The following is a 14351-nucleotide window of genomic DNA, read 5'->3' on the forward strand; positions in this document are numbered from 1 at the left end:
TCAAATCCAGGCAGTCAGTTCTAAGTCAACACTGTGCTGCTTCCATCTTTTTTTTGATGACATACTCCTCTTTTTTCTTTATACTCGGTACACTAGGACTGAAGAGTCATATTGGTGACACTATACCTTGGGAATCAAAAGCAGGCTGGGATTGGCAGTGAAGGAAAATGAGAGAAGAAGTTTGTGTAGGAGAGAAAAGACATTTCCTCTATCCCATTAAGATCTGTGTTTGGACCTGAAAATTAAACAGACAAAAGACAGATTAACAGGGAAAGGCTTACAGATTGTATTTGATGTTAATATTTCTACATGTACACAAAGGGTTCACACATAAGAAATGAAGACCCCAAAACATGAATAGGCCTGAGAGCCAATATACCATTTTAGCAAAGAATGATAAAGTTTTTGTGGAGATGTGACAATATGAAAGAAAAAGGAGTTTGGGCTAGAGATGGTAAGTTATGAAAAAGTTACTGGGAAACATAGAAGAGGAGTAATGGAAGATTATCTCTGAAGATTTGTAGAAATTCATCTCAGCTTTGATTCTCTCTCTCCGGTGATAAGAATGTTCTCTTCTTCCTGGTACAGAGAGAGCAATTTTCCCATGGAAAATTTATGCCCTGCTTTTAGAGAAAAAGGGAAGTCAAAGAGCCCTTCCTGCAGCTTTTATTCAATGGCCTTCAGCTCAAAATAATCAATATGCAAGAACAGTATTTTTGGGATGGCATACTTTGATTTCTTTCATTTGTTCACATCCTTACGCAGTCATGCATTGGCTAATGATGAGGATACATTCTGAGAAATGTTTCATCAGGTGATTTTGTCATTGTGTAAACATCATCCATTATACTTACACAAACCTAGATGGTATAGTCCACTACACACCTAGGTTATATGGTCTAGCCTATTGCTTCTAGGCTACAAACCTGTACAGCATGTTACTGTACTGAATACTGTAGGCAATTGTAACATAGTGGTAAGTATTTGTGTATACTTAAACACAGAAGAGGTACAGTAAAAATATGGTGTAAAAGATTTTAAAAATTGTACCCCTGTATAGGGCACCTGTATTATAACTTCATGGGAACACCATTGTACATGCAGTCCACTGTTGAGGGAAACGTCATTATGTGGTGCAAGACCGTACTTTCCTTGAAAGAAGAAATTGGATCTACTTACCATTTTTAAATGCTTCTTAAATTTTCACTTGGCCTTTTGCCCTAGGGTTCCAATATATGGTAGACTCCTCAGGGCACCCCAGTGCCTGGTCTGAATCGATTCCTGGCTTTAGGATCGCAGTCCTCTTCCTGGCATTTTTTTTTCTTCTTCTGTGCCTTGACTTTTTTGGTTGTTGTCATTAACAAAGCTGACTTCCATCTTGACCTGCTCCCCATTCCTGCTTGTTCCAGCAGGTTGGTTGAGACCCTCAGTTCTATCAGCTCCCTAGCCCTACCATTCCTTGCCATCTTTCTTGGGAAAATCAATTCTTTTTTCTATCTCCTAGCAGTTTAGAATCAGACAGCCTCTGGGTTCAAATTTGGTCTTTCCTAATTAGCATCTCTATTGTTTCCTCAGTTGTCAGCACTCAGCATATGAAAGTTATTCTTTGTGTAATCTTCTTTTTACTTCTTGTTGTAGTGGTGGTCAGGCTAGTAATACTTGGGGACAAGGTGGGCCTTGCAGTACTACTCACATTAATTTGTGATGGCATGTCTGTGCTCTTTGAAACATCTAGCAGCCCTTCTCAAAATTTTCTAGCGGATTAAGTCCTCATGCCCAAAGACATCCATTGTATGTAATAAATTAACCTATCTCCTCTGCATCTAGAACAGCACTGGCTAAGTACTTCCCTTGGGAGAATTGAGAAAATAGTGACTGAGATCATTTTCTGTGGGACTTAATTCTCTCAAGAAACCTTGTTTGGAAAGAATGGTTAAAGAATAGATTTCCGTAATTTATGATGTTGAGCTTACATTTGAAAGCTGTTTGATTTAGAAGAATGAGTGTGACTCAAAAGGGAAGGAAGCTAATACATGAATTCCAAATATAGCATGTTTGTAAGGCATTCTGAAGACTCTATCTGCAAGAGGAATTTTTCTGTTGTTTATAGTTATCCTCTGTAGACCTGATCCTGAAACCTATTTCCCAAGTAGTAATCTTTATTTTTATATTATTGAGCCTCAATGCTGATCATAGACTTTCCTTGCAGGTAGTGCTAAATGAGAATGTTGATGCACTTATTTTGGAAGCCACTGGGGAATGCCGTCCAGAATTTTAGCTGATCTTACTTTCACTGCACTCTTTTTATGGAAAATATATTTTTGGTTGACATTCAAAAAAGAGACAAGAATGGGCAGATGTCTGGAATAAGACTGCCACATCAAGTCTTCCCTTTCATTTGCCTCTCCATGACAAGCAAAGTAGTGTTTGGAGATGTGGGAAAACTTTCCAAACTCATTTGAATTGTAAAGACACAAACCCCAAAAGTACATAGATGGTGCTGGTTGTTCTGAACTGTGGTGGGAAATTTTGGATCAGAATTACCACTCAGACTGGAGAGAGAAGGTGGTTGAGCACTTTCTCTTTGACAACATCCAGACCTTATGGAGTAGATGGGAACAGAGTGGTGAAATCAGAAAGAAGGGTGGATGAATTTTCCCCAAATAAATCATGTGGTTAAAGAAGGAGAAAGAGAACTTGCTAGAACTCTGAAGGGGCTTCTTGGCTAGAATGCATTTACCTTTGGAAATAAAAAGGTGTTTCCAGTGGTCTTTTGGAAGCTGTATGTACTAGTCTGTTCTTCTGTTGCTATAAAGCAATAACCAAGACTGGGTAATTTATAAAGGAAAAAGGTTTCATTGGCTCAGGTTCTGCAGGCATAGCAACATCTGCTTCTGGGGAGGCCTTAGGAAGCTTATATTGGTGGGAGAGGTTGAAGCGAAAGCAGGCACATCACATAGCAAAAGCAGGAGCAAGAGAGTGCAGCGGGAGGTGCTACATGCTTTTAAACGACCAGATCTCAGTAGAACTCACTCTCTATTGATTCGACAGTATCAAGGGGGATGGTGCTAAACCATTCATGAGAAATCCACTCTGGATAATCCAGTCATCTTCCACCAGGCTCCAACTCCAACATTGGAGATTACATTTCAATGTGAGAAACTGGGTGGAGACACACATCCAAACTCTATCACTGTCCATCATTAATGGGTTTTCAGGCTCTTTGAAACGTTCTCTGACTGTATTATTACAGACTCATTTTGATTCAGGAGAGACATAAAAAGAGTGAACATGGATGGGATCTGTTAGCAAGAAAAGCAGCACTATGACATTCTCAATAAGCCCCACATTCAGAGCACATACCCCCAGCTCATTCCAACACAAGTTACACTAATTTAACGTCATGGTGACTCTGGTATAGTGAAACTTTAATTATGGCTAGAAATTGGCACAGCCATTTCACTTTTTTCAGTCTTGTACTTAGTCTTTTTCAAGGGGCATTAATGTTTAAGCTATTTAGCTAAATGAAAATTATTTTTATGAAAAGGTAAGCGATCTATACTCTTGTATTTAGGAGATATTTTGCTTTTCCTGTAGAGATTTGTCTTCACTTTAAAGTTTAAACATGAAATAAGCCATGGAAAGAAAAAAGAAAAAGACAAAGAAAAAGTGGAATAGTAAATCAGAAGAATTTCTCTTTCAACACCTCCTTCAAATGAGCCTACAATTAGATAGGGATTGTCAACATCACATGCATTTGCCAAAGCCTAATCATGTTTTTTGGATTTAGTGGAAGTAGGGATATTAGGGGAAGAGAAAGTTAGACAGGAAATTCTATGCTTGGAAACCTAACTGTTTCTGTGTGTTTATGAACAAACTAAACAAAATTGATAGTCCTCTGAACATCCAGCTGAGCTCACCTGTGGGAAATCCCTGGCTGTCCTCTGGCAATGAACTTTTAAATAGCTCAACTGATTGAAAAGCAGGGTTGAGGAGGTGATTTTTTTAAATTCGTGGTAAATTTGTAAAACAGGCTATAAAAGAAAGCATTTTTCTAATTCTTCAGTTGTTTATTCATTTATTTATTTAATTTTATTTGAGATGGAGTTTTGCTCTGTCACGCAGGCTGGAGTGCAGTGAGGCAATCTCGGCTCACTGTAACCTCCGCCTCCCAGGCTCACGCCATTCTCCTGCCTCAGCCTCCCGAGTAGCTGGGACTACAGGCGCCCGCCACCACTTTTATATTTTTAGTGGATATGGGGTTTCACCGTGTTAGCCAGGATGGTCTTGATATCCTGACCTCGTGATCCGCCCGCCTCAGCCTCCCAAAGTGCTGGGATTACAGGCGTGAGCCACCGCACCCGGCTCTTTGGTTGTTTATTGCCAGGTATCATAGACCCAAGTGCTTCCCCACCTGTCCCCATTCACATCTAGATAGCAGCAACTTCATAGATTGGGAAAACTTTCTAACAAATAACATACCAGTATTATGGAACATTTTGTGATCCATTCGGTTGAAAACAGTTTTGGGGAGTCATTTCAAAATGGGAAAAATCAGTGCCTACAGTAAATGAAGTTGTTCTTGTGTTACCTGAGGAACAAGTTAAGGAGGGAGGGATGGGCACCATCACAGGATGCAAAAACTCAGGGAGAGATAAGATCCATGACATCAATCAAAACCAGAAGCACTGGACTTACTACTACAACATTACTTTACCTTGACTTGCACAGGTTACGAGGAGATGTTCTGTGTATCCCATTCTGAGTCCAGGATCAGAGGGATGACCTGCTGGCTGGTTAGGTTTAAAAATACCCTGGTAGGTGTCTTCTAGTATCTAATTCCTGGGCAGGATAGACCTTTTACCGTCAGCTTCATTCTGAAGGTATCGCTAGAAATTCAGCCTTACAGTGATCTTTGAAAACTGAGCTGGTAGCTTTTGGGGGGCTGCTAACGAGAATCATATAATGACACTAAAGAAAGATCTGAATGAACATGCCAGATGACTGCACTTGTGTTCACTGAATTGGCTGTAAGATGAATCGTGTTTGGGGCTGCCTTAGCACGCAGCCTCTCCTAAAATTTGGCTGTAGCACGTATTGAAATAGAATGGAAGATAAAAGTGGTTTCAAGAGTGTGATGAAATGATTGTGTTATTGAAATGCTAATTTAGATGTGGCAATTGCCTAAGAGATAACTCTGCCTGTGAGACAGCCTGCACATCTGAGCCCATATCCAATGAAAACCTTTCCTCCAGTGTTGTGTGTTTGCGTGTGTGTGCGTGCATATACACAGATGTCTTACTCTTTGACAAGCCCTTTTACGAGTGTCAATCTTTGTATGTTTCCACCCAGGGGATTTTTCTGTCACTACTTTAGCATACATTTTTAATTATTGTTGGTTGAACACAGTCTCTCCTTTTCAAATACCATTGCATGCTTGACAAGATTTGGAACCTTCTAGAAAAGGGTCCCAGGCTCAGAGGCTCTGATTATGAACTAGCGACTAATTTGCTTGACTAGAGCATCCACCTAAGGCAAAGGGAAGAAAGTGGAGTGTGGCCAACTCAGGACCAGTCTAGTGGAGAGGCCATTCTCAGAGACCTTTGACCGAGACCCCTCAGGTGAAATGGCCTCCTCCAATCACCTCAGTTAGCCTCCCCTGCAGTCCTGAGGCACTGTTGTCACTGTGGATAAACAAACCTCAATATCTGAACCACAGGCTCTCCCTGCAGCATTGCAAATCAAAAAGTATATACATATTTTGAAACAAGACAAAGGCATAGGTTTTTAAAGCTCAGCATGGTGATAAATAAAAATGTGCAGCAAATCTGCCATTTGTGTGTGACATCTGAGGAGCAATTCATCAGGACTTAAGTTTACTTGTAAAGAAGATACTCATGAAAAATTGTCAATATCACACTAATTGTCGGGGATATTTATTCTGTTCAAGTTGCTTTCTCCATTAGCACAATCGCTAAAATACACCATTTGGCCTCTGGAGTATTTACACTTTCCTTTCCCTAATTATGAATGTGGAGGCTGCTGAAGCATAATACCTGGGAAGCAAAAAGGATCTAGAGTGAAACGGAAAAAAAACAAAAACAAAAACAAAACCCACGACAGAGATGAAAAATGCCATGTTGGAGCTTGCAACCCCTGGCTCAGCAAGGCCTTCCAGGTCATTCATCTTGCCTTTGATTTGTCTGCCTTTTCACTTCAAATAGGTTTACAGGTTTTTAGCTGAAACCAATTAAAGAGAGCCAATTGGCAGGGTTAGCACTTGTGGTGTTTATGGTGTGCATTGTATTGATTTATGCTGCTCAGCAGCTACAGTGAAAAGCAAACTATATGAAGAGGAAACCTCAGGCTGGGGAGGGATTACAGTGCATAGGATTAGTTCGAGGACAGTAATGAACAACGCCATAAAGAAAACTGCTGACTCTACAAGTGCAAGCAATAGGAGTATTTTTGTGAGAAAGACAGACTCATGGCTGTAATGTAGTGACAAGTAATTATGCAAGATGCTTAGTATCAATTGACAGCGCAGGACCCTTTCATTTGAAGTAGCAGAAAAGGATGCAGGGAAAGGGAACACATAAGGTGGTTGTGTTGTGGCTTCTTTAGGCTTCCCCTTCCGGGCAAAGACAAAGACAAAGACATAGTTGGGTGGGGCCTAAGGGAATGAGTTCCAGGAGAACAGAGTATGAAGTTATCGAGTGGTGAGACAAGGATGAGATTTTTTTTTTCTTTTTTTTTGAGACCGAGTCTGGCTCTGTCGCCCAGGCTGGATTGCAGTGGCGCAATCTCAGTTCACTGCAAGCTCCGCCTCCTGGGTTCACGCCATTCTCCCGCCGCGGCCTCCTGAGTAGCTGGGACTACAGGCACCCACCATTACACCAGGCTAATTTTTTGTGTTTTTTGGTAGAGATGGGGTTTTCACCGTGTTAGTCAGGATGGTCGCGATCTCCTGACCTCGTGATCCACCCACCTCGGCCTCCCAAAGTGCTGGGATTACAGGCGTGAGCCACCCTGCCCAGCCGAGATGAGGAGGACATTTAAAAAATCTTACAGGGCCGGGCGCGGTGGCTCAAGCCTGTAATCCCAGCACTTTGGGAGGCCGAGACGGGCGGATCACGAGGTCAGGAAATCGAGACCATCCTGGCTAACACGGTGAAACCCCGTCTCCACTAAAAAAATACAAAAAAAAAAATTAGCCGGGCGAAGTGGTGGGCGCCTGTAGTCCCAGCTACTCGGGAGGCTGAGGCAGGAGAATGGCGTGAACCCGGGAGGCGGAGCTTGCAGTGAGCTGAGATCCGGCCACTGCACTCCAGCCTGGGCGACAGAGCGAGACTCTGTCTCAGAAAAAAAAAAAAAAAAAAAAAAAAAAAAAAAAAAAAAAAAACTTACAATATTGGAAATAGCTGGTTGGTCACTTAAGCCTGGCAGGGTCAAAATATTGAGTGAGATATTCTGGAAAATGGGAAGCGTTGTGGGAAATACGCATGCAATGAAAGTGATAAAGAAAAGCACTGGGTAACTTCTGAGGTCCTTTCCTGCCTTCTAGCTTTACAGGGCATAGAATATTCACTGTGATGTCCATAGTCTTGAAGAGTTGATGACTTATATGCTCAATGATATAACATCATCTGAATTGGTAGGCGGTAGAGAGTGGGCAAAGTATTGGCATTTTTGAACATAAGACTAAAAGATTCTACTTTTGGGACGGGAGGGTGAGGAGAACCATAGCTTTTTTGTTTGTAGGCCTCTGTAGCGCAGGCTCATGAAATTCAGGAATGGTAATCGAAAACTCTTTTGACATGTCTTACAGATTCTTGAAGACAAAAGCTTTGATTATCAAAGAAAAAAATGTTTAAACAAGTTAAATGACCAGTTTGGTTTGAAAAATAGCTCAGGCTGCATTGTCCTATAAGACTTTTATGACTTAATGTTAAATTTCATAAAGACAGGTGAGCCAGGTGCAGCCTTGAATATTTGTAATGATAACAATAATAATTATGAGGTGTTAATATTCAGGGCTTGCCTTTGTTTAATAGCTTATCCTTTTTTTTTTTTTTTAAGTGCCATACATGCATTGACCCTTTGATTATCAAAAACATCCTGTGAGGTTATATAAGGTTAGGCATCATTATCCCCATCTGAAAGGTGAAGGAATAGCCTCACGTAGCTTAAGTGATTTATTGTGGCAACTGATAAGGGGAAGGAGTAGAAAGGAATGAACAATTACTGAAGACTTATGACTCACCAGATCTTGGACTAGAATATGCATGTGTGTGTAAGACCTCAAAACTACAATCGAATCCCTTTTTTTTTTTTTTTTTTTTTTTTTGAGACGGAGTCTCGCTCTGTCGCCCAGGCTGGAGTGCAGTGGCCGGATCTCAGCTCACTGCAAGCTCCGCCTCCCAGGTTTACGCCATTCTCCTGCCTCAGCCTCCCAAGTAGCTGGGACTACAGGCACCCGCCACCTCGCCCGGCTAGTTTTTTGTATTTTTTAGTAGAGACGGGGTTTCACTGTGTTAGCCAGGATGGTCTCGATCTCCTGACCTCGTGATCCGCCCGTCTCGGCCTCCCAAAGTGCTGGGATTACAGGCTTGAGCCACCGCGCCCGGCCCGAATCCCATTTTTTACAGAGATGAAATTAGACTCGAACAGGTGGAGCAAATTGACCCCTCCTCAGTAACAAGCAAGAGAGGACACTAGGTTTTGAACCCAGGTACCAAGCCCTAGCTACTCCTCTATACTTTCTCTCTCTTGACCATAATGGCTATTTTGTTAAAAAGAAATTTCCCTGGTCCAGAACGTAAGGAGCTTAGGAGTTTTCACTCCATCCTAATAATAAGTAAAAAGCTGTACAAACAAAAAATCAACAACTCTTCTCAGATCCTTCCTTGTCCCCATAATTGGACGGACAGGCAAATACACCTTACAGGAGCAGAAACCCGGGAGGAAACAAGTACTGGGGTAGGAAAACCTGAACTGTAATTGACAAATTGCTGGAGGCTCAGTGTGGACAAGTTCGAGAGGTAAACATTTCAAGTGGATCCAGTTATTGAGGGAGTCCTCACACTTTTGAAGAGTTGTATCTCTAAAAGCTCTATCAGGCAGGTTCTCACAGTGAGGATCAGAGAAAAATAATCCCCTTGGGCTTCCTGTACAGAGAGGGAAAAAGCGACCATCTTGAAATATACCAGAGCATTCTGTTCTTAAGGAGGGCCTTCCCTCAGCAGAAACTATTTTGCCAGAGCCTCATCTATGCAGGTATTGTTATCAGAGCCTAACCTACCTGGGGGAAAGTGAAATAGCTTCATCCCATTCCAGCCTTCCACGTGGACGAATAGATAGAGACAGAGGACTTTTGGGGCAGTAAAAATACTCTGTATAATACTACATGGTAATATCATTATACATTTGTCCAACTCCACATAAAGTACACCAAGGTGAACCCTAGTGTAAACTCTAGTCTTTGAATGATTATGATGTGTCACTGTAGGGTTCTCAATTGTAGCAAATGTACCACTCTGGTGGGGGCTGCTGATGGTGGGTGAGGTTGTGCATATGTGGGGGAATGCGGTACATGAGAACTTGCTGTACTTACTACTAAATTTTACTGTGAACCTAAAACTGCTCTAAAAAAATAAACGTTATTTAAAAAAAAAAAAAAGGAGATTCTACTTAAGCCTCAGGATCCACTCAGGGCAAACTGGAGAAGCAGTGTGATCGGTTTGTAGTTCTTGTCTTCTTTCAGTATAGATGAACTCCCTTTCAGTTTATATGCTTCTTCCACTGAATAACTTTTCCCTATCTTCCATAGTACAGTCAGGCCATAGCCTCTTCTTGTCTCCTAAAACCTATGGTAATTTCCTTTGTCACTGCATGTGGAAGTAAGACAACCACATAATTTATTGTCCAAATCAGGACAATTTTGAGATGAAAGAAGCTGCTATTAATAATTACTCCAGGAAAACAGGGATACCTTGAGTTGTCCAGGGCAAAACAGAGAGAATGGTCACTCTACTTATGGCTTCAAGATTTCCAAGGGGAGCTGAGTTTGGGTGTGTGTGCCTGTGTATGTGGATAGTGGATTACATCCAGTTTGGTAGTGACCTTAATTACTCCACCAGTAAGCAGTGGGCTCCTCAAGGGTATCTGCCTTACTTTTTTCCTGGCATACAATGTCTCCACCATTTAGTAAGAGTTCATGGAGTGAATGAATAAGATAAAGGATTAGGTACTTCTATGTTTCTTCCATATCAGCTTCCTGTATTCGGGTTTCTGATTCCATCAGTGGGTTTTCTGTTTGTTCAGCATCCTTCACTCTGTCTTGGTGATATCATTCCTCTTAGACATGACATTCTCAATAGCTATTATCTCTCACGTTGGTTTTTCTTTCAGATTTCTTGCTTTTTTGTCTAAAGTCACACTAAACCAGAATTTGTAACAAATTTGTGTCCTGGGAGTTGGAAGTTGGGTTGGTAGTACCAACCTGATGAAGTGTGGTAGAGAAAAGCTTCCAAATTAGTGTATTATGGAACATATATTTAGCATGCATATTACAGGAGAAAACAAGAAGTGAAGTTGATTTAGAGGACTACTGTGGAGTTGATAAAGAAAAAATACATGATAAGGTCTTGATAACACAAAATAATCTTTTAAACCAACCAAATGAACAAACAAAATACAGCAGATTCTCATTACAAGGGCTGGATATAGACAATTTTAAGCCTGGATCAGGCTAAGCATAGGGAAATATACAGTATGACTGAGAACCTGGATTGCAAGTTAGAAAATCTAAGTTCTAACTTTGGCTAAGAGGAGTGGCTGTGTGGCTTAACCTTCGAGGCTCTAATTTTCTTCATCTGTGATGGGAGGGAATTCAGACCACATATTCTTTGGGGCCTCTTCTAGATTTAATGGTCCTTTTCATGATTTTTTGAAGGTGCTTAAACTGGAACACCACAGAAGCAGAAGAGGCAGCTTACACTGTGGCTTGAATCCAAAGAGACATTGCTTCCTAGGCCTCTACGACTCTATTCTCATAGTATGGAAGCCTCAGACCTTCTGTGTCCTGCTCATATATTTATTGGAAGGATCATTTACCTTCAGAAACAGGGCTCAGAATGTCCTAGCTTGGAGAAATTTAGACCAACCACATAATTTCACAAGAAAGAAGCTAATACTCAGATAGAGAAACATATCTAAATTCACAGAGCCATGTCAGAGTGGAATATGTGCTAAATCCTATGTCTCCTGACATTGCCAAGTCTTCTGACACTTCACCTCATTCACTCACTCACTTATTCGTTCAATAATTTCTGAGAGTGTACTATTCAGTCAACACCTTTTACACCTGTCAGGATTCAAAAATATGAAGAAGAAATAATCCCTATTTACAAACAAGGTCTTTTAAGACATACGTGTTGATAAACCTCATTGTTGACATTTCTTTTGCAGTTGTTTTCATTCATCAGCTGCCTGCCTTAATATTACCACTGAAGAATTTTGTACGTTTGTTTTTCTGGTGTGGATGGCATGGCAGAATGGTAGATACTGCATGGATTAAAACATGCTAGGCTGCAGAAACAATAGCCCTCCATCCTCTATCCCCTGCCAAATAGAACAGCTTACAAAATGACTGTATTATTTTCTAATTTTATGGGCTAACAGAAGCTTTGCTCCCTGCAGCTTTTCAAGGACCCAGACTGATGGAGGTTGTGCTGTTTTTAATACGGACTTACAGGGTTACTCGTGGTACCACTATTTGGCCAAATGAAAGGAAAGAGAACAGATAGATTGCTTGTAGTCATTTTATGGACCACACCTTGCCATGGCACTGAACACTTTTCTCACATTCTGTTGGCTAGACCCTAGTCACGTGACCACACATAAATGAAAGGTAGGCTGGAAAATAGAGTCTAGCTCAGTGCCCAGAAAATTAAAAAAAAAAAAAAAAATCCATTTCAGTGAACTGTCAGCAGTCTCTGCCACATTGCTCTATGCCTAAACCTCACCATCTATTAAACCATTCTGTGAATTCCTATCCAGATTTAGTTCCCTTGTGGAGGGTGATTTGTATCTATTCTTAAATGGGGGTATTCATCCCTATTGAAAGTTAACATACTTGCTTTTTTGTGCTAGATGTCTTTAGTATTCTGCAAGTAAATAAACGGTTCAATATTGCTGTTTAATAATTGAATACAGACCAAGAGCTGTAAAGTTTTCTCTCTCTGTCTTGCCTGATTTATTCCTCACCGTGGACAATATACATCTTTTTTAAAATTTATTTTACTTTGAGTTCTGGGATACATGTGGAGAATGTGCAGGTTTGTTACATATGTATACATGTGCCACAGTGGTTTGCCACACCTGTCAACCCGTCATCTAGGTTTTAAGCCCAACCTGCCTTAGGTATTTGTCCTAATGCTCTGCCTCCTCTTAGCCTCCCACCCCCGACAGGTCATAGTGTGTGATGTTCCCCCCCCGTTTCCATGTGTTCTCATTTTTCAGCCCCAACTCATGAGTGAGAACATGTGGTATTTTGTTTTCTGTTCCTGTGTTAGTTTGCTGAGAATGATGGCTTCTAGCTTCATCTATGTCCCTGCAAAGGACATGAACTCATTCTTTTTAATGGCTGCATAGTATTCCATGGTATATATGTGCCGCATTTTTTTTTCTTTTATCCAGTCTATCATTGATGGGCATTTGGATTGGCTCCAAGTCTTCGCTATTGTAAATAGTGTTGCAATAAACATACGTGTGCAAACATGCATCATTACACAACATCTCACTTACATAATACTTTTATTAAAATAAGCAAAAAAACAAAAACAGCAACAGCAACAACAAAAACCCCTGCCTACCTTAGAGGTAGTTCTGAGGAGTTAAATGGAGGGAGTTTTTTAAATATTATTTTGTATATTTTTAAACTTTTATTTTAAGTTCAGGGGTATAAGTGCAGGTTTGTTACATAGGTAAGCTTGTGCCATGGGGGTTGTTGTACAGATTATTTCATCACTCAGGCATTAAGCCTAGGACCCATTAGTTATTTTTCCTGATCCTCTCCCTCCTCCCAAACTCCACTCTCCAAAAGGCCCCAGTGTGTGTTGTTCCCCTCTATGTGTCCATGTGTTCTCATCACTTAGCTCCCACTTATAGGTGAGAATATGCGATATTTGGTTTTCTGTTCCTGTGTTAGTTTGCTAAGGGTAACAGAGTTAATTACACATATTTTTTAAAAACTGAAAGATTACTGGAGAAATAACTTCTGTTTCATGAGAGGAATACATTTATATAATTATGGAAATACGATTTTGCCTACCATTAACAAATCAACATTAGAACATTTTTAACCCCCCAGCAATCTTTTTCAGCAACATCTGCGACCTCATCGCTAAATTTAAACTATGAAATTTGATCATGACATAGGTATGAGTGCTAGACCAGATTATGATATGTTTTTAAAGAGGTACAAAGGGAATCCTGGACTGAGGGAGTCACTTGAGTATAATTTTAATTTTAAATGCCCCAGAAAACAGTAAATACTCTTTGTCTAGATTTCTATATGGCTCATTTCTGTACTTTATTTTCTGTTCATATCTTTTTTTGGGGAAGGCCTCTACAACTACCCTATCAAATATAACCTCCCCCATTACTCTCTACTCACCTTACTAGATTTATTTTTATTTTTATAGCACTTTTGCTTGCTTGCATTACATTATATATTCAGTTGCTTGTTTGTTATTGTCTTTATTCATCACTAGAATATAAGCTCAAGGAGGGCAGAAACTTGATCTGTCTTGTTTGTTATTGTGTCCCCAGCAACCTTGAACAAATAGTACCTGAATTAGACTAGATGCTCCATAGACTTTGGTTGAATAAATGACTTGCTTGTTTCATGTAGATGCAAGATTACTTAATGGCCATGATGGAGGCAATGGGCATTGGTTATGACCCATAAGTGCTATTCTGGGTGGTTGCATGCCCAGAGCCATTGTAAACCTGTGCCGGTTAAGCCTTTGCCGCTGAAATGACTGCCCAAAACTTAGTGGCTCAAAGCAACAATATTTACTCAGCTTATGATTCTGTAGGTCTGCAATTTTGGCTGGGGTTTAAGCTGGGTGGTTCTTTTCACCTTGGCTAGGCTCATTCATGCATCTGTGGTCAGGTTTGAGTCAGCTAGGTGACTCTGCTTCCAGAGTTGGCTGACTGTCACCTGTGGTAATGGGGGTGACTAAGTCATGTGTCTCTCATCATGCAGCAAGCCAGACCAAGCTCCACATTGCACATGCTCAGGATTTCAGAGTTAGAGCAGAAAGTGGAAAGCCTTTTGAGGCATA

At 40.7% G+C, this 14351-nt stretch overlaps 1 long non-coding RNA gene across 1 annotated transcript in view; it reads left to right on the forward strand.

The window, feature by feature from the left end:
• The window catches only part of LOC119627259 (uncharacterized), a 442819-nt gene that overhangs the window by 192573 nt on the left and 235895 nt on the right, over positions 1–14351 (forward strand). The window lies entirely within an intron of this gene.

This window comes from Chlorocebus sabaeus, chromosome 14, assembly GCF_047675955.1.
Source record: "Chlorocebus sabaeus isolate Y175 chromosome 14, mChlSab1.0.hap1, whole genome shotgun sequence".
NCBI classification, from domain to species: domain Eukaryota; kingdom Metazoa; phylum Chordata; class Mammalia; order Primates; family Cercopithecidae; genus Chlorocebus; species Chlorocebus sabaeus.